Here is a 23,348-nt window from a genome sequence, read left to right on the forward strand (position 1 = left end):
CCGGGATTGTTTGTCTAGCCGAAGTATTAAATTAAATCCAATTCCGACCAATATTCAGCCTACTGCCAATCCATTGCAGTATACACCAGTTCTCGTCCGATCACTGAAGTTAAGCTGCATCGGGCGTGGTTAGTACTTGCATGGGAGACCGGCTGAGAATACCACATGCAGAAGGCTCCTCTGCATGAAAATTCGAATTTCCGTCGTAGCCGCTTGCCGGATTAGCAACGTGTTTTGCAGTACATCCGTTGTTTATATTTGGGTGCGTAAACGTTCGAATTTCCCTCGCGTAACCGTAGAAACTGAAACGACGTAAATTTAGAAATTGCGCGTTTGATACGCCCAGTGTAAACAGCGGAAATTCCCAAATTTGCTGTCGTTTTACGCTGAACATAAAGAACTGATATACTACGTTGCCCGTTGTATATTTTCGACGTAAATTGACGGGCAACTCTGAGTTTGTCGTTGTTTTACGTTCAACTTATTAAGCGGAAATCACGCAGCTTGAACTGCTGCACTACTGTCTTGACATGGTAGAAATCATTCACTTTTCATATAAACCTGCTTAGGTGGCCAGGTCTAAAGACTATAGAAATATATTTCTAACTAATCCGTTTATAATTTACTAATTTATCGTCAACTATATATTTTTTGTTTTACAATGGTATTGTTTCAACTAATACTCAATGATTCGATTGTGGCGAAGTGCTTAACTAGCGACTGTAACTGTACATTACATAAATATGCTATTATAGCGACATATAATAATTTATTACATATGAATCCGTAGTGACTAATAATAATATTACTTCTGTTATTGCGCCCTCGCCGATCTCAAATCCAGTTGAACTTTACAATTCATGCGAAGCAAAATAGCTCCTTATCATGGCTTATGCGATGCTTGTGCGCCCTCTGTAAATTGTGTATGTTTATCTATGGAATTAACACTTTAGCGACTATTGACATTTTGTGAAGTGGCCTTGGACCTTACATGGATAATGTATGGTGTTTAACCCGCACCATCGCTAATCCTACGAGCACGAAATGTGTTTTGAGGTTAACCTGAATTTGAGATTTACTGGATTCCGGCAGAGCAAGATCCCGACGGACATTATCTCAGAAAACATGTGTTTAGATAATGTAATTTTTAAGTTACTGCCAACACATTACAATAGAACAGGGTCGACGATGAACGTTGATGTACTGTGAAATACTTTATTTTAGCTGGAATTATTGTTTGCTGAAAAGTGTTTTTGAGTGTTTTGCATGGATTTTTTTTACTGATTTCTGACGAGTTGAATGTGACATTTAGGAAAAAGGTATATTCGCGAAAATAAAGTATTTCACAGTAGATCTAAAAGGTCACCAATGTCAATCTTTATTTTAAAATACAAATAGTCATATTGTTGCTTTATAAATCATAATATATAATATACAGCTAAACAAATATGTGGTTTAACAATTAACGGATTATGGTACGCTCACATTAAATGTCACTGTCTCCATGCGATGTACTGTCTGTGAGTTTGTTCTAGCCTGATTGTGTCTACAGGGAATGTTTTCTATATCATCACTTATATTACAATTTTTAAACAAAATGCTATATTACTATGTAGTGTATTGCGATACTTGATGACCATGTAATTTTCAGGGAAAATTTTATGATCTTTTTTTATGAAGATGATGTCTAACTCATGAGTTACTGTAGCACACGAATCTACAGGAGTGAACGGCAGGTCGGCCCTGGGATTCTGTCCCGGATTCACGCGACTAAAGACGTAATTATAAAACATACGACAATTCGTTCCACGCAACCCACTCTGTAAAATAGCGTTATTTCAAACAACACCACTTAACATTAAGTAGTAATTAACAAGGCGTTATATTCGGACAACTTGAAGCGGGTGAGCCAACAACCAACAGCCAACACAGCGACAGGCGTATTTATAACTGTTGTGACGTTGCTTCTCTTTCAAAGGCTAAAAATCGTTCTACGATTGCATCACTTCCGCTTTAGGATCTTGTAATCATGACAAGCACTACGGTTGACATCACGTCTATTCAGTCTTCCTACTTAGAATTCATAATTGAGATTGTTCTAGCATTTACTAATATTGTTGACGTTTATTATTTGGGCTTAAATGTAATATTCAAGATAATAAATGTTGTTGGATATCGATAATAAGGTGGTTTCACATTGTAAAATAATGGAGGCTTTTGTGGAGGGGCTGTGGCTTAACTCAATTTCGAATCAAAATATTCGGGCGGTATAAATAAATCATAGCTTAGAAGAGGCCTTTGTTGAAAGGGCGGTGGTCTTTGCTCAGTGCGTGTTTGAATTTTATGTAAGTAAACAACGTGTTGTTTACGTCGCTATGAGTCCATATCAAACACGACGCGGCGCGACAACCATTGCATTTTAATCCCAAGGTTAGGTGGCCCATGGAGGAAAAAAGAGCCTCCATGGGTGGCCTAACTACAGCATGATCAAGCGCTAGATTGCGTAACCGCAACTATCATTGACCATGGAGGTATAAACAGATACCTCTATGCATTGACTAAATTAGGTTCGTGAAATTTGTTTTTACAATTGCAACCAGGATGGCTGTGAGAGATGTCAATTAGCCTGCCGAGGAAACAAAACCAATGGTTGGTATATATTAAAGGAAAACTAATTTCTCAATGGTTATTCCAAAGACAGCATTGTAGAAACATAAAGCAGAGACTTCAATTTAAGACACTATTCCGATAATGCAGACTACCTTTTCGTCGAAATGTGCTACGTACATAAAGGAAAACACCGAGAAACAACACGCTGAGGTCCGGCGTGTTGGACACTTCTGACGTAACCAAACTGCGGCTTAAATAATAATGTGTGAAAGCACGGTCCCTCTATCCCCGGTCTGGAAACGACAAGCGTACTTTTGTCTCGAACCGTGTTGCGGGTAAACAAACCGTTCACACCCGAGGGACCCAGGAAGTCAAACATATTACAATACCGTCAGAATATTCATTAAATTCGGCAAATTTACCGTCATGCAAAGCGATACCTCATTGTATGACTTCACTTTGACTTCAAATTTGGGCAACCTAAACGTAAACAAAGCATGTAAACAAAAATAGCACTATGAAATTTGGGGTTTTTGAACCCTTATACGCATCAAAACCAGCCTACCAACTCATAAACATACAGTCCAGCCATGTAAAAATTAATATCGGGAGTTGGGTTCATCTTCTAGATTTAATAGGGAAAAAACTTCACGTACCAAAATGCTGACATCGCTGAAAATATCTTGTCAAAATGGCGTCGTTCATGTTAACGTAGTCGATCGAAAAACCTGTGATATTTCTGATTCTCGGGGGTTCATAATAGTTCAAGTCAACTATACAAAAACTAATGACTCTATTCGATGCAAAAGTATAAAACAATGCTTCAATCTTTGTATATAAATGATTTTTTTAGCACAGAATTGAGTACATTGTCATTTTAAACGTCGCCATTTGCATTTACGATCGAAAAAGCATGCATAAAAATCGACCAATTTAACGTAAATAAAATGCGGTGTGACACATAACAAATCAGCCAACCAATTTTTAATGATATGTTTCGACCATAAAATGTCAAAATCAAAGGAAAATATTGGTTTCGCGTCGAGAAGTATGGTAAATCAAATATAGTTCATTTCAATCACCCCAAAATCATACACAAACAATTTCTGGGTGTAAAAGTATGAAAATTTATTGTGAAAATGTGTCGCTGCTGGTAAAATAGATGAATTAAAAAACTACTCGCGGGCTAAAATATGACCTTACACAGATATCCTGATTACAAAATTATGCGAAATGTTCGAATTCTGGAATAAACAACTAAGTTTTAAAAAAAAAACATAGCACTGACGATGTCAAAAATAGTGAGCGACTGTGTATTGATCACATGACAATGCTTTGCGTATACCAGCAACGCGCCTTTGCCAGGGAAGGAGACCAATTCACACCTAATACAATGACCGTTTCCAGACCGGGGATAGAGGGACTGTGGTGAAAGCGAAAAAAATAACTAACGTCGAGACACCGTGTCCAATTCCTGTTATACTGTTATCTGCATTTTCTGAATTTGCTTTGGCATCGATTTATAACTATAAATCGAGCATGTATACCTTCCTTGTTACTTTACTGAGTAATTATTTTTAAATTGACAGAATATTGGGTTTGGGCGTTCCGGTGGACGGACGTTTCGGCCAAGGGTTTCAATATTTGAAAATCGCACCTATCGTTATATGTGTAGGTAACAGTTACTAGTATTTCAAACAATAAGTATGGTTTTTGTGCCATTGAAAAAATGATATATGCTTGTATTTTGTGCATGTATTTATGACCAATTTCAAGAATAAGAGTCGTAACTTTCGTAGGTACAAGTATCGTGACTCTTCCATACATTTCACTTATGTTCATTAAACTTGAATGAAGTCGCCGCTTGAAAAGAATGCTATTTACGAAGTTTAAAATAGCCAAGCCTTCCGGATTCAAGCCTCTTGATTGATTCGACAACGGTAGCTATCATTTATTCTAAAAAGTTGAAGATCGGTAAACATAAAACTAATCTAAAATATCTCCTGCTTTTCACGTGCGACATGTTTCTTAAAAAACAGAGTTAAGCGAATGTAATTAGATATTAATGCGTGAACTGTGGAGGTCATTGCCCATTGCTGCACATAATTCAAACACGTTGTAATAGAGTTCATATTCGTGTTCACTCCATTTCAAATAAACTAATTCACCATTGAAACATCGCCCAACAAAGATGTCGCTGATCACTCAGTTGTCGCAGCGTGTGTTGTACCATGATACACCCAGTTTCTACTTTTGTAAAATGCGATAGTAAAAATATACGTTTCACTTGGTATCACCATGGAGGTAAAAAAAGACTTTTACCTCCATGGTATCACATTAGGGTAAAGCTGTGGATGGGGCGCTAAACGGCAGGATATTCGGTACCCTTGAACATGCAATAGAAATTACGTGTATACAGTACATTCTAATCATTCTTCGCAAATAAAACAACAATACAAATAAGAACTTTTCATTATCTAATTTACATAATACTGAATATAATAATGACCGAGAAGACTGGTTGTTACAGTTGTTGTCTATTACACGATATAAGTGATCAGTTGTTCACAGAAATGATGTCGTCATTCAGTTTACAAAAATAATAAAACATACTAGTAGTCTATTCCGTTATTTCGGCGTACATGTTTAGTTGTTTACATAAATATTTAGTGTATAACCACTTTTTTGAAAAGTTATTTTCCAAACTAATAAACGCCAACGTCCTTTAAAATAGTATGATACAGGTACAAATTTGAAGGGCGCTGGTCGTTGCGCAGCGCGTTTTCGTACTTCATGTAATGAAGCAATGTTTACACGTGTTTTATACTTCGCTATGAGTCCCCTATCCAACAGGACGCGATGACCACCGCCCTTTGAACAAAAGATTTTTTATTTTATATGCTGACCAAAAAATATCAGAATAACAATGTTTTAATCGTTTATAAAATTAACATCGCAAATTTTGAGAATGTGTTTAAGAGATGCCGCGGTGTAAATAAACATTTCAAACAGGGTCTGTTTCGTTCGTAGAATTTTTGTTTTGTTTATTTTGGCTCATAAAAAAACGTGCTGCATTTGTTTCTGTCTTTGGCATATCCGGTCGTATTTTTACGTATTTAAAGATCTGTTTATACCAACCGAGTGCACAGTATTAATTTCACCCAACCTGTCTAATTTCCGCTTTATTTTGAAAATATCGCCCGCTGCGCGCATTTTAATTCGTGGTTTTGGCATCGTTGTTTTTGGGGAACAAAGTTATAAAGTAGTTTTAAGTATAGAAGTAGTTATAAAGAGAACATGGATATAAATAAAAACCTACAGGCGCAGGCACCATCAAAATACCAATGGAACACAATAAATAAAGAACTGTATAAAATCTACATGAAAACAAAGGAGAGCGAAGACATTGCAAATACATTCTTAAACAATTACAATAACAGCAAAGAAAGTGATGAGATCGCTCATGAATTTCAAACATCAATGGACAAATTTGCAAATAAATGCTCCATACATAAGAAAGTAAAGAAGAAAACACAACAAAACAAAGTAAAATTCACTGATAGACAATGTAATATGATGAAAAAGGAATTACAAACACTTTCAAAAATGTTACAAAAAATCCAACAGATGGTAAACTAAGAATAATGTACTACACTAAGAAGAAGAAATTCAAAAAATATGTAAAAAAACTACAGAAAGAGAAACAACAAAAATTATTATCAAACATTGAACAAGCAGATGAGAACGATGAAGTACAAACTTTATATAAGAAGATAAACTTATTAATACAGACAAAAGAAAACAGTTCAATAAAAGAAATTCCATATACAGCATGGATTGAACATTTTCAGAAAATCAGTAGAAATGATACAACTCCCATTGAGAGAATAAAAGAAATCGAAGACAGGCTGTTGCAGCTAGAGAAAGAAATGGACAACAATCATGAACTAAACAAACCTATAACATTACAGGAAATTATTCATGCAACAAGAAAACTGAAAAACAATAAAGCAACTGGACCAGACGGAATACCAGGAGAACTGTTGAAATATAGCAACAAAATAGTGAAACAAGCTTTACAACAAATGTATAACCACATCTTGGAAACTGGTATTTATCCACAGTCATGGAACACAAATGTTATAACACCAGTACACAAAACAGGTGATAAAATGGATGTTAATAACTACCGTGGTATATCTGTTAGCAACATCATTGCTAAAATATTTAGTAGTATTATTAACAAAAGAATATCCAGCTATTTAGAAAGTAACTTCACCATACATCCAAACCAAGCAGGTTTTCGTAACAAACATCGCACTACTGACCATATATTGACACTCCACACCATTATTAAAAAATATCAATTAAGAAAGGAAAAAATATTCTGCTGCTTTGTGGATTTAAGAAAATGTTTTGATACAGTGTGGAGAACAGCACTGCAATATAAACTACTGAAAAATAACATCAACGGTCAAGTATATAACATTATGAAAATGATGTACAAAAACATGGACTTTGTTATAAAATTAGGAGATGTTATAACACCACATTTCAAGCTAGATAATGGTGTTAAACAGGGCTGCCCTTTAAGCCCAACATTGTTTAACATCTTTATGAATGACTTTATTGAAGGACTGTCAAATATTGAAATGCCAGCACCAGACTTAGATGGTAAACATATTAACTGTCTACAATATGCAGATGACATTGCATTATTGTCTACTACAAAGGTAGGGCTACAAAATGCACTAAATTACCTTCATACATATACAGTTAGTTGGGGGCTACAAGTCAACACATCAAAAACAAAAATTGTCATATTCAGGAAAAACTGGTGTAAAATATTATCACAAAAATTCACCTATGGAAAAGAAGAAATAGAAGTCAAAGAACAATACACGTACCTAGGAGTAATTTTTAAGTCAAATAGTAATATTGTAACTACAGCTGATAGACTAGCAGACAAAGCATACAAAGCACAATGTATACAATCACAACTATATTTACATAATACAAATAATATTAATATTAAATTAAAGCTGTTAAATATGACCCAATTACCAATCCTAACATATGCAGGAGAAATTTGGGGTGTCCTTCTCAAACCTGCTACATGGGATAAGACAGAAACTGAAAAGTATCACATCCGTTTCTGCAGACAAATTTTAAATTTAAATAATAAGACAAACAAAATAGCCTGTAGGATGGAAATGGGACGAGAACCCCTTATCTCCAAAATATACTGCCAAGCAGTTAGGTATTATAAACACCTAATAACTCTTGACTACAACAACTTGGCATACTATGCACTGAAGGAAATGAAGAAAAATAATTACCCGGGATCATGGTTGAAGTCATTAGAAGACAACTTAGAAATATATACTAAATGTAATATAGATAATATAACAATACAAGAAGTGATAATTTCAATTAGAGAATATTACACTAACACATGGAACAATGACAATAAAAGAGATGATGCAAAACTGCGCACTTACAGTACATACAAAACCACACTAGACATGGAACATTACATAAAACACATAGATAACAGACATTACATCAAAATACTAGCACAATTTAGAACAAGTAGTCACAAACTAGCTGTAGAAACAGGAAGGTACACAAAACCAAAAACACTGATAAAAGACAGATTATGCACCCACTGTAAAGAGATAGAAGATGAATTACATCATTTACTAGAATGTAAACTGTACACAGAACACAGAGATGACATATATAATATCCTTAAAGGAATTAACAGTGATTACCAAAACTTAAACAAAAAAGAACAATTTAAACTTGTACTACAGTCACCAAATACAAACCATCTTATCACTCTCTGCAAATATTTAGTTAAATCTAAACAAGACTAATTCTTTTATTTTGTCATGTTCTTCTATATTTTTTACATATTCTATGCTACATACAGTGATACTTACATATCACAGTATTTTAATATTTCTTATATTATTAATATTTGTCTGTAGTATTCTTGTCGTTCACTAATGTTGAATTGTTCACTAATGTTGAATTCTTTTTAAATCAATTTTTATATTTCATGTACTTTTATTATTTACTTTATTAATCTGAAAACCTAAAAGGAAATGTTAACTCTTTCTTTACGGTATTAATAAAGCATTATTCTATTCTATTCTATGACAACAGAAGCCTTCTTAAATCACATCTACGCATGCGTATACACTTCGTTTCGATTTTTTGCACAACGCGAGAGACGGTACATTATTTACCGAAATGTGGGAAAACTACGAGGATTTTGTCGATTTCGATATCGATTGGAATGATATATTGCAAGAGGGCCCAGAGAATGTTGCTGCTGAATGCACGAAAGAAGGCTACGGAAACAGAGACATCGACGCAGCCATCCATTCTGTCAGGGCCGCAAAAAACGTACCGAACGTAGTTTATGTGTTAAAACACGATCTAAGTTTGATCGAAACAAACAGAACAGCCATTAAAACAGCATTGGGCACTTTTTTTAACTTCCATCTCATTATTAATAAAATAATAGCTCAAGTCGGAAAAGTGTGTTTGTGAGGTTTGTTAAAATCAGATACTGTTACTATAACATCGAATTTGGTCATTCGAATCGCCATCTTGATATAACCATGGAGATAAATGATATAACATGAACAAATTTTGTACACTCTAAATCAGGGAGCTGTTTAATTCAGTGATTTTCTGAGAAGAATATCGGAATCTGACTACACCAACATGATTCGGATATTTCTAAGATATAAATCAACGGTTCTTCAAAATTTTAGGCATCAATATAAAAAAAACACACTTCGAACAGACGTTTTCTTCGAACGATGCTCGACGACCATCTTGGTTCGTGGGCGGATACAAGTATCTACGGTGGCAAAACTAACGGTAAAATGATCGACTGAAATGAACCCTTTAATACTGCTTCTACGCAAAATAATCTATGTTGGGGAATAATTAAAATATTAAACAAAAATATGACGACTGCCATCGTTTTAGATGTAGGGACGCATTTTCATAGGGTGAAAACTTTTTGTACAGCGTCACCGTAACAAGGCACCCTGCAATGAACAGTGCTGGCTGTGATGATCTGAAATTCTGGATTTTTGTTATGTCAATTAAATGAACATATCTTTTAAATTACACGTGCCTTACCAGGAAGCTTTCATGGACACAAATTACACACGCAACTCGGAATAATTTCGAAATAAGCTGTATAAAATGACAAAGATTCACAGGCGCAGAGCGGAAGACAGTGACAATCTAGTCACCGGTTTCACTCCACAAGCATAACGCACACTGTTACCAGCGATCGGGGGGATTAACATCTTAGAACAAAGGCGTTTCCCAAGCGGGTGTTGAGGGACTGTGGTAGAAATAAGTACAGTCTCTTTAGAGTGGGACTATGTAGAGAGAAAAAGGAGTGCATTTTTTTAATAATTTCACTCGAGCGACGTCACAACTTTTTTCAGTTTTTATCGCTCATTGTCGCAGTGCCATGGGTTGTTTTAGAGTTCCGATCTGTTTATAAATATTCATGAAGCAATCGCAGCAGTTCTGAGAATTATTCGGACAGTCATTTATCAATATATCTTGGAACTTTGCAAAACACTTGAATCTTTTCCAATCTAGTCTTGATGGCGCCGTTGTGTTGGCACGCCCACAATTGGGACCATTTCATAATCTTGCTAGATGCGGGTAAAACGTTGTTTTCAAAACTCAACGCCTGGTTACAGTAAAATAACAGGTTATATGTTGCATATGCGTTCAAGTGTTATATTTTAATTTTAAATTGTTATAACTATATGAGTCCACTTGACATAACACAATTTACAAATCAACTCCCCAGTGTTGTGTAACCCCAGGTATTAATGAACTCATTGGCACCGCTGTAAAATTAGGTGCGTTCGGACGTTTAAACTCACACATTCACAAGATAATAACGGTGTGAGATATGTCTGTTCTTTTGTTTTTTTAGAAAATGCTTTGTATGAAATAATTATGGGACAAAAAACAACAAACCTGCTTTGAAATCGAAAAAAAATGGGTCTTTTAATAACATTTCAATGAACTTGATCACGGGAAATGCATGGCGCACATTTCAAGCGGAAATTCCGCTGTGAGCTCTCGCAATCGCGTCATTTTTACAAGGTTCGCCATTTTTTGTCACGTGGTAACAATGACTGTCCGGTTAGTGCGAACTTGTCCCTCTATATTTTGGCTTTTGAATCATAAATTCTAAAGTATTCCCGAATTAGGTTCGTGCAGGGAGCTGGTTCGTGTACACTACTTCCTCGGGGAAGCCCCTTTCGTTTTCGCACCCCAGGCCACGACACCAGATCTATTCACACTACCTGCCTAGACTTCGTACTTGATATGGTTGCACATTTGTCGTTATTTTGCGCAAAGTAATGACGAACGAAACAGCGTTAATTTCTGACATAGAACAAAGGGAGATAGAACAGTGGTGGACGGTGGACTAATCAGAATATCGGAATCAATCCTCGGTACTGGCATTTTGTGGTTCTTTGCTAAGATCGATATAAAAAAATAAATGTAGTAGTCCAGATAATGGTGGTGTCGAAATTATTCAATATATACGTTAAGACAAAACATCCTTTCCCATTTATACTTGATATACATATATATAATTATATATATATATTGTGCGTGGACGTTTTTGGACGAGGTGAAACTTTACATTCTCCTGATTGAATAGTGTAACGAAAGAGACGCTGGAAGCAATGTCAGAGTTGCTTCGTCGAAATGAGTTTGAGAACCTTCAAACCGTTTGGGTCCGCTTCTTGGCATATGCCAAGTTATGTCCGTTTACAGGGTTAAGAATTTACAAAAAAAGAATAGCAGACTGCATATAAAGTTGAAAAAAAAAAGATTTTTTCTCGATGTCAAACCGGTTGCTATGTTGTAACTGTATGGAACAATGCATTCTGGTTGTCCAACTACGGAATGCGGTAAACTTAACGCTAGCTACTGTACACTATTGTCCGAGACTCATTCTCGCCGCCAGAGTTTATTTCCGCTTCGAGACTCGACGGAATAAATCTATGTAGGCTTGGCGTAAAAGAGGCCGGGCCATGGCGTACGATGATGTGGCGACTTGGATTCAGTAATAATCCAATATTTGGCTCTAGCAGGCCTGTAAGGCTGTATGTTAAACCATGGAGCTCCATGGTTAAACGCAGGATGTATAAAACGCGTCGACGTGTTCACAATACTAACTATTATCAGCTCATTACCGACTGTCACCGAACCAATTCCGTCTTCGTATCGCTTATTTGGAATAAAAGACGTGTTTTAAGAGCAGGTCAAAACTTCCACCAGTATTCGACTGAAGTCTGTCACATTGTATTGCTTAACTGAAGAATGACACCTCTTGGTGTGTGAATTGAGTTTTATCCATTTAACATCAACAAACCACTAACTATTAATTGCAGCGGATTTCTTAATTTGTAATATTACAATAAATGCGGAGCAAAAAATGATATTATTATTGGGAGGGTGCTCAGCACTGCCAATTCACATCATACTTTTGACGAAATGGTCACTCGACGAAATATGCGTCGGGATAAAGCATTCTGTATGTAGTTTCTACCAACGAACATTTTAATTACAATTTTTCTATTCGTTTTTATCCTCAGACGGAAGTGGAATAGTCTCTCTCTTTCGGTTATAATTTGGTATAGTATACTGTTCTAGGCCAATCAGATCTTGGTTAGACCACACATATTTCATAGCAACAAACGTAGTTGACACTTGCATGTAGATCCACATCCTCTAATGGACCATTATAGTTTTTATCAAGGTATCGGATGATTTTGAGCAGGCACATTACATTGACATTACAACAAATATACATTTTAAATTTAAATATTTTATTTTATTATTAACAGTTCCATAATGTCTCTCACACGGGCATAGCTGTGCCAAGGCAAGTATACAAACCAGTGCCGCTACACATTCATTGTGCATTTAATCAAAGTCCCTCTTCACTAGAGTAGTGCACTAGATATGAACTTCGAATATAATTTATTCCAGGGACGTAACGACCAACGTATTTTATTTACGAATTGTACAGCTACCAGTCTACAGCCTTTTCAACATCAGCATCCGTTACGTGCACATGTTGGGATCTCGGCACGTGCCGATATTGTAAGCCTTCATGTTTGGAGAGAATTACAGAACTGGGTTTACGTTTGTCCGGACCCACATCGGGACCCACTCGGCTCGTGCAGAAATCACGCTATCGTTCGTCGATATGTTAGTTGACCCAAACATGGAAAGCGATACACATATGATGAAAACAATAATTGACATATTGAAATTAATTCCTTTTGTTATTATAGTATTTATTACGAGTCGTCATGCAATGAACGGCTTAGAAGATTCGATTTTTTTGTTTACGTCAATGTAGCATTGCAAGAAAATACCGGTTGCAGCACATGAATATTCGTCGCCGACGACAGTTTGCATTCATTTCATTCATTACTACTGTATACGATCATATATATAGTTATGTGTTCTCTGAAAATTCACCACTGATTTCGGTTCGAGCCGAGCGTTCAAGTAGATCTCTAACGTGAACGCCACTAATGTGTACTCGAACGTGACTTGGCTGAGAAATGATTACGTACTACAATATACTAACACTGACACTCTTTTTATAACTTTCGAAAATAATGGTTTTAAGAAACATTCATTGTGTGTTTTAATTATAGGTTAATCAACAGTATGTTTAAAAGTTCAGTCACGGTTTTAGTAACCGTGGTTCAGTCACATCAGACAAAACAAATATCACTTGATGCAACAGTGGTAACACCTCTTTTGTTGTAGAAGTAACACACGTGATTATAAACAATGTATTAACAAACAAGTGTGAGCTGTCTTGGCAGAGTTCAAGTGCAGCCCCTTACACGTTTTTTTTTCCAAAACGCAAAATATGACGGAACTTCGTTCTATCATACTAGACTTCTCTTTAGATTTTTGAAATATCATGAAATTGAACTGATAAAGACGTACAAGAAGCGTTATGTATTGGAGCTAAGCACGTCTGGGGGTACATCAATCCTCAAGCCACGGGGCTAATCTGCACTGGCTCGGAAGGTTGTAAATGATTAGCTAGTTTGAATTTGCATAACAATACTGACAATGAACGTGCATTCAACGCCACAAGTTTTTTTGTTTTTTTAGCCAATCAGAATTCATCTTCCGAGCCAGTGCAGATCAGCCGAAGCCACGACTGTGTTTGTTGTTGATGGCGGGATCATGACGCGGGAGTAATTGTACTTAACAAGTAATTTCAAAACAAGCCGTACGAGGGCGCTATATACGAATATGGAATAATTTTATTATATTTGCTAAAGCACATTTAAATTGTAAACGGTTATACACACCATGTAAGGATAAATATTATAAGGCATTTTCGGAAAACGTCAAAATAAATGTAATTTACAATGGGCGTACTCTGCGTACATGACGTGGAAGAACACAAGAATACGCCGGAAACCGTTCACGTAATGATCGGTTACCCAGCTGTATATGTTGTTTCAGTTTCAACGTAAATTGGCGTATATATCTGCATTTAAGTTTCTTCCGTCCAACTTAATCAGTGGTTATTTAAAAGTATACGTTATAAACGTAGAACGGAAATCTGCGGTTTTTCAGAAATTACCGTTGATTTACGTTGGACTTAATGGACGACAAACGTAGCATTTCCGGCTGACGGTTACGCGACTGATATGCCACCCCATAGTCCGACGGTTACGCGACGGTTACGCGGCGGATTTACTGCATAACCGCCATGTAACAATTGTGTAACCGTACCGGAAACACGCGATTTCATGCCGTGCTCATCAACATTTTTATTCCACCGTACATACTAACTTTTTCGCGGGATTGTTTGCATAGCCGAAGCATTAAACGACATCCAATTCCGACCATTATTCAGCCTACTGCCAACCCATTGCAGAATACACCAGTTCTCGTCCGATCACTGAAGTTAAGCTGCATCGGGGGTGGTTAGTACTTGCATGGGAGACCGGCTGGGAATACCACGTGCAGTAGGCTCATCAACATTTTTATTCCACATTACATACTAACTTTTTCCTATGATTTTTTTCCTAGCCATAGCATTAAATGACATCCAATTCCGACGTATATTCAGCCTACTGCCAAACCATTGCAGAATACACCAGTTCTCGTCCGATCACTAAAGTTAAGCTGCATCGGGCGTGGTTAGTACTTGCATGGGAGACCGGCTAACAATACCATGTGCAGTAGGCACATCAACATTTTTATTCCACCATACATACTAACTTTATTCCATGATTTTTTGCCTAGCCGAAGCATTAAATGACATCCAATTGCGACGAATATTCAGCCTACTGCCAAACCATTGCCGAATACACCAGTTCTCGTCCAATCACTGAAGTTAAGCTGCATTGGGCGTGGTTAGTACTTGCATGGTATAACGGCTGGGAATACCATGTGCACTAGGCTCATCAACATTTTTATTCCACAGAACATACTAACTTTTTCCCGAGATTTTTTGCCTAGCCGAAGTATTAAATTACATCCAATTCCGACGAATATTCAGCCTACTGACAAACAATTGCAGAACACACCAGTTCTCGTCCGATCACTGAAGTTAAGCCCACCGGACGTGGTTAGTACTTGCATGGGAGACCGGCTGAGAATACCACAAGCAGTAGGCTCATCAACATTTTTATTCCACCGTACATACTAACTTTTTCGCGGGATTTTTTGCATAGCCGACTCATTAAACGATATCCAATTCCGACGAATATTCAGCCTACTGCCAACCCATTGCAGAATACACCAGTTCTCGTCCGATCACTGAAGTTAAGCTGCATCGGGCGTGGTTAGTACTTGCATGGTAGACCGGCTGGGAATACCACGTGCAGTAGGCTCATCAACAGTTTTATTCCACATTACATACTAACTTTTTCCTATGATTTTTTGCCGAGCCATAGCATTAAATGACATTCAGTTCCGACGAATATTCAGCCTACTGCCAAACCATTGCACAATACACAAGTTCTCGTCCGATCACTGCAGTTAAGCCCACCGGACGTGGTTAGTACTTGCATGGGAGACCGGCTGAGAATACCACAAGCAGTAGGCTCATCAACATTTTTGAATGCACGTTCATTGTCAGTATTGTTATGCAAATTCAAACTAGCTAATCATTTACAACCTTCCGAGCCAGTGCAGATTAGCCCCGTGGCTTGAGGATTGATGTACCCCCAGACGTGCTTAGCTCCAATACATAACGCTTCTTGTACGTCTTTATCAGTTCAATTTCATGATATTTCAAAAATCTAACTCTGCCAAGACAGCTCACACTTGTTTGTTAATACATTGTTTATAATCACGTGTGTTACTTCTACAACAAAAGAGGTGTTACAACTGTTGCATCAAGTGATATTTGTTTTGTCTGATGTGACTGAACCACGGTTACTAAAACCGTGACTGAACTTTTAAACATACTGTTGATTAACCTATAATTAAAACACACAATGAATGTTTCTTAAAACCATTATTTTCGAAAGTTATAAAAAGAGTGTCAGTGTTAGTATATTGTAGTACGTAATCATTTCTTAGCCAAGTCACGTTCGAGTACACATTAGTGGCGTTCACGTTAGAGATCTACTTGAACGCTCGGCTCGAACCGAAATCAGTGGTGAATTTTCAGAGAACACATAACTATATATATGATCGTATACAGTAGTAATGAATGAAATGAATGCAAACTGTCGTCGGCGACGAATATTCATGTGCTGCAACCGGTATTTTCTTGCAATGCTACATTGACGTAAACAAAAAAATCGAATCTTCTAAGCCGTTCATTGCATGACGACTCGTAATAAATACTATAATAACAAAAGGAATTAATTTCAATATGTCAATTATTGTTTTCATCATATGTGTATCGCTTTCCATGTTTGGGTCAACTAACATATCGACGAATGATAGCGTGATTTCTGCACGAGCCGAGTGGGTCCCGATGTGGGTCCGGACAAACGTAAACCCAGTTCTGTAATTCTCTCCAAACATGAAGGCTTACAATATCGGCACGTGCCGAGATCCCAACATGTGCACGTAACGGATGCTGATGTTGAAAAGGCTGTAGACTGGTAGCTGTACAATTCGTAAATAAAATACGTTGGTCGTTACGTCCCTGGAATAAATTATATTCGAAGTTCATATCTAGTGCACTACTCTAGTGAAGAGGGACTTTGATTAAATGCACAATGAATGTGTAGCGGCACTGGTTTGTATACTTGCCTTGGTACAGCTATGCCCGTGTGAGAGACATTATGGAACTGTTAATAATAAAATAAAATATTTAAATTTAAAATGTATATTTGTTGTAATGTCAATGTAATGTGCCTGCTCAAAATCATCCGATACCTTGATAAAAACTATAATGGTCCACTAGAGGATGTGGATCTACATGCAAGTGTCAACTACGTTTGTTGCTATGAAATATGTGTGGTCTAACCAAGATCTGATTGGCCTAGAACAGTATACTATACCAAATTATAACCGAAAGAGAGAGACTATTCCACTTCCGTCTGAGGATAAAAACGAATAGAAAAATTGTAATTAAAATGTTCGTTGGTAGAAACTACATACAGAATGCTTTATCCCGATGCATATTTCGTCGAGTGACCATTTCGTCAAAAGTATGATGTGAATTGGCAGTGCTGAGCACCCTCCCAATAATAATATCATTTTTTGCTCCGCATTTATTGTAATATTACAAATTAAGAAATCCGCTGCAATTAATAGTTAGTGGTTTGTTGATGTTAAATGGATAAAACTCAATTCACACACCAAGAGGTGTCATTCTTCAGTTAAGCAATACAATGTGACAGACTTCAGTCGAATACTGGTGGAAGTTTTGACCTGCTCTTAAAACACGTCTTTTATTCCAAATAAGCGATACGAAGACGGAATTGGTTCGGTGACAGTCGGTAATGAGCTGATAATAGTTAGTATTGTGAACACGTCGACGCGTTTTATACATCCTGCGTTTAACCATGGAGCTCCATGGTTTAACATACAGCCTTACAGGCCTGCTAGAGCCAAATATTGGATTATTACTGAATCCAAGTCGCCACATCATCGTACGCCATGGCCCGGCCTCTTTTACGCCAAGCCTACATAGATTTATTCCGTCGAGTCTCGAAGCGGAAATAAACTCTGGCGGCGAGAATGAGTCTCGGACAATAGTGTACAGTAGCTAGCGTTAAGTTTACCGCATTCCGTAGTTGGACAACCAGAATGCATTGTTCCATACAGTTACAACATAGCAACCGGTTTGACATCGAGAAAAAATCTTTTTTTTTTCAACTTTATATGCAGTCTGCTATTCTTTTTTTGTAAATTCTTAACCCTGTAAACGGACATAACTTGGCATATGCCAAGAAGCGGACCCAAACGGTTTGAAGGTTCTCAAACTCATTTCGACGAAGCAACTCTGACATTGCTTCCAGCGTCTCTTTCGTTACACTATTCAATCAGGAGAATGTAAAGTTTCACCTCGTCCAAAAACGTCCACGCACAATATATATATATATAATTATATATATGTATATCAAGTATAAATGGGAAAGGATGTTTTGTCTTAACGTATATATTGAATAATTTCGACACCACCATTATCTGGACTACTACATTTATTTTTTTATATCGGTCTTAGCAAAGAACCACAAAATGCCAGTACCGAGGATTGATTCCGATATTCTGATTAGTCCACCGTCCACCACTGTTCTATCTCCCTTTGTTCTATGTCAGAAATTAACGCTGTTTCGTTCGTCATTACTTTGCGCAAAATAACGACAAATGTGCAACCATATCAAGTACGAAGTCTAGGCAGGTAGTGTGAATAGATCTGGTGTCGTGGCCTGGGGTGCGAAAACGAAAGGGGCTTCCCCGAGGAAGTAGTGTACACGAACCAACTCCCTGCACGAACCTAATTCGGGAATACTTTAGAATTTATGATTCAAAAGCCAAAATATTGAGGGACAAGTTCGCACTAACCGGACAGTCATTGTTACCACGTGACAAAAAATGGCGAACTTGTAAAAATGACGCGATTGCGAGAGCTCACAGCGGAATTTCCGCTTGAAATGTGCGCCATGCATTTCCCGTGATCAAGTTCATTGAAATGTAATTAAAAGACCCATTTTTTTTCGATTTCAAAGCAGGTTTGTTGTTTTTTGTCCCATAATTATTTCATACAAAGCATTTTCTAAAAAAACAAAAGAACAGACATATTTCACACCGTTATTATCTTGTGAATGTGTGAGTTTAAACGTCCGAACGCACCTAATTTTACAGCGGTGCCAATGAGTTCATTAATACCTGGGGTTACACAACACTGGGGAGTTGATTTGTAAATTGTGTTATGTCAAGTGGACTCATATAGTTATAACAATTTAAAATTAAAATATAACACTTGAACGCATATGCAACATATAACCTGTTATTTTACTGTAACCAGGCGTTGAGTTTTGAAAACAACGTTTTACCCGCATCTAGCAAGATTATGAAATGGTCCCAATTGTGGGCGTGCCAACACAACGGCGCCATCAAGACTAGATTGGAAAAGATTCAAGTGTTTTGCAAAGTTCCAAGATATATTGATAAATGACTGTCCGAATAATTCTCAGAACTGCTGCGATTGCTTCATGAATATTTATAAACAGATCGGAACTCTAAAACAACCCATGGCACTGCGACAATGAGCGATAAAAACTGAAAAAAGTTGTGACGTCGCTCGAGTGAAATTATTAAAAAAATGCACTCCTTTTTCTCTCTACATAGTCCCACTCTAAAGAGACTGTACTTATTTCTACCACAGTCCCTCAACACCCGCTTGGGAAACGCCTTTGTTCTAAGATGTTAATCCCCCCGATCGCTGGTAACAGTGTGCGTTATGCTTGTGGAGTGAAACCGGTGACTAGATTGTCACTGTCTTCCGCTCTGCGCCTGTGAATCTTTGTCATTTTATACAGCTTATTTCGAAATTATTCCGAGTTGCGTGTGTAATTTGTGTCCATGAAAGCTTCCTGGTAAGGCACGTGTAATTTAAAAGATATGTTCATTTAATTGACATAACAAAAATCCAGAATTTCAGATCATCACAGCCAGCACTGTTCATTGCAGGGTGCCTTGTTACGGTGACGCTGTACAAAAAGTTTTCACCCTATGAAAATGCGTCCCTACATCTAAAACGATGGCAGTCGTCATATTTTTGTTTAATATTTTAATTATTCCCCAACATAGATTATTTTGCGTAGAAGCAGTATTAAAGGGTTCATTTCAGTCGATCATTTTACCGTTTGTTTTGCCACTGTAGATACTTGTATCCGCCCACGAACCAAGATGGTCGTCGAGCATCGTTCGAAGTGTGTTTTTTTTATATTGATGCCTAAAATTTTGAAGAACCGTTGATTTATATCTTAGAAATATCCGAATCATGTTGGTGTAGTCAGATTCCGATATTCTTCTCAGAAAATCACTGAATTAAACAGCTCCCTGATTTAGAGTGTACAAAATTTGTTCATGTTATATCATTTATCTCCATGGTTATATCAAGATGGCGATTCGAATGACCAAATTCGATGTTATAGTAACAGTATCTGATTTTAACAAACCTCACAAACACACTTTTCCGACTTGAGCTATTATTTTATTAATAATGAGATGGAAGTTAAAAAAAGTGCCCAATGCTGTTTTAATGGCTGTTCTGTTTGTTTCGATCAAACTTAGATCGTGTTTTAACACATAAACTACGTTCGGTACGTTTTTTGCGGCCCTGACAGAATGGATGGCTGCGTCGATGTCTCTGTTTCCGTAGCCTTCTTTCGTGCATTCAGCAGCAACATTCTCTGGGCCCTCTTGCAATATATCATTCCAATCGATATCGAAATCGACAAAATCCTCGTAGTTTTCCCACATTTCGGTAAATAATGTACCGTCTCTCGCGTTGTGCAAAAAATCGAAACGAAGTGTATACGCATGCGTAGATGTGATTTAAGAAGGCTTCTGTTGTCATAGAATAGAATAGAATGGAATAATGCTTTATTAATACCGTAAAGAAAGAGTTAACATTTCCTTTTAGGTTTTCAGATTAATAAAGTAAATAATAAAAGTACATGAAATATAAAAATTGATTTAAAAAGAATTCAACATTAGTGAACAATTCAACATTAGTGAACGACAAGAATACTACAGACAAATATTAATAATATAAGAAATATTAAAATACTGTGATATGTAAGTATCACTGTATGTAGCATAGAATATGTAAAAAATATAGAAGAACATGACAATATAAAAGAATTAGTCTTGTTTAGATTTAACTAAATATTTGCAGAGAGTGATAAGATGGTTTGTATTTGGTGACTGTAGTACAAGTTTAAATTGTTCTTTTTTGTTTAAGTTTTGGTAATCACTGTTAATTTCTTTAAGGATATTATATATGTCATCTCTGTGTTCTGTGTACAGTTTACATTCTAGTAAATGATGTAATTCATCTTCTATCTCTTTACAGTGGGTGCATAATCTGTCTTTTATCAGTGTTTTTGGTTTTGTGTACCTTCCTGTTTCTACAGCTAGTTTGTGACTACTTGTTCTAAATTGTGCTAGTATTTTGATGTAATGTCTGTTATCTATGTGTTTTATGTAATGTTCCATGTCTAGTGTGGTTTTGTATGTACTGTAAGTGCGCAGTTTTGCATCATCTCTTTTATTGTCATTGTTCCATGTGTTAGTGTAATATTCTCTAATTGAAATTATCACTTCTTGTATTGTTATATTATCTATATTACATTTAGTATATATTTCTAAGTTGTCTTCTAATGACTTCAACCATGATCCCGGGTAATTATTTTTCTTCATTTCCTTCAGTGCATAGTATGCCAAGTTGTTGTAGTCAAGAGTTATTAGGTGTTTATAATACCTAACTGCTTGGCAGTATATTTTGGAGATAAGGGGTTCTCGTCCCATTTCCATCCTACAGGCTATTTTGTTTGTCTTATTATTTAAATTTAAAATTTGTCTGCAGAAACGGATGTGATACTTTTCAGTTTCTGTCTTATCCCATGTAGCAGGTTTGAGAAGGACACCCCAAATTTCTCCTGCATATGTTAGGATTGGTAATTGGGTCATATTTAACAGCTTTAATTTAATATTAATATTATTTGTATTATGTAAATATAGTTGTGATTGTATACATTTTGCTTTGTATGCTTTGTCTGCTAGTCTATCAGCTGTAGTTACAATATTACTATTTGACTTAAAAATTACTCCTAGGTACGTGTATTGTTCTTTGACTTCTATTTCTTCTTTTCCATAGGTGAATTTTTGTGATAATATTTTACACCAGTTTTTCCTGAATATGACAATTTTTGTTTTTGATGTGTTGACTTGTAGCCCCCAACTAACTGTATATGTATGAAGGTAATTTAGTGCATTTTGTAGCCCTACCTTTGTAGTAGACAATAATGCAATGTCATCTGCATATTGTAGACAGTTAATATGTTTACCATCTAAGTCTGGTGCTGGCATTTCAATATTTGACAGTCCTTCAATAAAGTCATTCATAAAGATGTTAAACAATGTTGGGCTTAAAGGGCAGTCCTGTTTAACACCATTATCTAGCTTGAAATGTGGTGTTATAACATCTCCTAATTTTATAACAAAGTCCATGTTTTTGTACATCATTTTCATAATGTTATATACTTGACCGTTGATGTTATTTTTCAGTAGTTTATATTGCAGTGCTGTTCTCCACACTGTATCAAAACATTTTTTGAAATCCACAAAGCAGCAGAATATTTTTTCCTTTCTTAATTGATATTTTTTAATAATGGTGTGGAGTGTCAATATATGGTCAGTAGTGCGATGTTTGTTACGAAAACCTGCTTGGTTTGGATGTATGGTGAAGTTACTTTCTAAATAGCTGGATATTCTTTTGTTAATAATACTACTAAATATTTTAGCAATGATGTTGCTAACAGATATACCACGGTAGTTATTAACATCCATTTTATCACCTGTTTTGTGTACTGGTGTTATAACATTTGTGTTCCATGACTGTGGATAAATACCAGTTTCCAAGATGTGGTTATACATTTGTTGTAAAGCTTGTTTCACTATTTTGTTGCTATATTTCAACAGTTCTCCTGGTATTCCGTCTGGTCCAGTTGCTTTATTGTTTTTCAGTTTTCTTGTTGCATGAATAATTTCCTGTAATGTTATAGGTTTGTTTAGTTCATGATTGTTGTCCATTTCTTTCTCTAGCTGCAACAGCCTGTCTTCGATTTCTTTTATTCTCTCAATGGGAGTTGTATCATTTCTACTGATTTTCTGAAAATGTTCAATCCATGCTGTATATGGAATTTCTTTTATTGAACTGTTTTCTTTTGTCTGTATTAATAAGTTTATCTTCTTCCAAAAAGTTTGTACTTCATCGTTCTCATCTGCTTGTTCAATGTTTGATAATAATTTTTGTTGTTTCTCTTTCTGTAGTTTCTTTACATATTTTTTGAATTTCTTCTTCTTAGTGTAGTACATTATTCTTAGTTTACCATCTGTTGGATTTTTTGTAACATTTTTGAAAGTGTTTGTAATTCCTTTTTCATCATATTACATTGTCTATCAGTGAATTTTACTTT

At 36.3% G+C, this 23,348-nt stretch overlaps 4 pseudogenes; all 4 read left to right on the plus strand.

The window, feature by feature from the left end:
- The first annotated feature begins 57 nt into the window (after window positions 1-57).
- LOC146725887 (5S ribosomal RNA) lies at window positions 58-177 on the plus strand (annotated as a pseudogene).
- A 14,406-nt stretch (window positions 178-14,583) lies between these two features.
- LOC144359371 (5S ribosomal RNA) lies at window positions 14,584-14,703 on the plus strand (annotated as a pseudogene).
- A 96-nt stretch (window positions 14,704-14,799) lies between these two features.
- On the plus strand, window positions 14,800-14,919 carry LOC144359375 (5S ribosomal RNA; annotated as a pseudogene).
- A 527-nt stretch (window positions 14,920-15,446) lies between these two features.
- LOC144343023 (5S ribosomal RNA) lies at window positions 15,447-15,566 on the plus strand (annotated as a pseudogene).
- The last annotated feature ends 7,782 nt before the right edge of the window (window positions 15,567-23,348 follow it).

The sequence above is a fragment of the Saccoglossus kowalevskii genome, unplaced genomic scaffold (assembly GCF_978046115.1).
Source record: "Saccoglossus kowalevskii unplaced genomic scaffold, keSacKowa6.1 SCAFFOLD_119, whole genome shotgun sequence".
In the NCBI taxonomy this organism is placed as follows: Eukaryota; Metazoa; Hemichordata; class Enteropneusta; family Harrimaniidae; genus Saccoglossus; species Saccoglossus kowalevskii.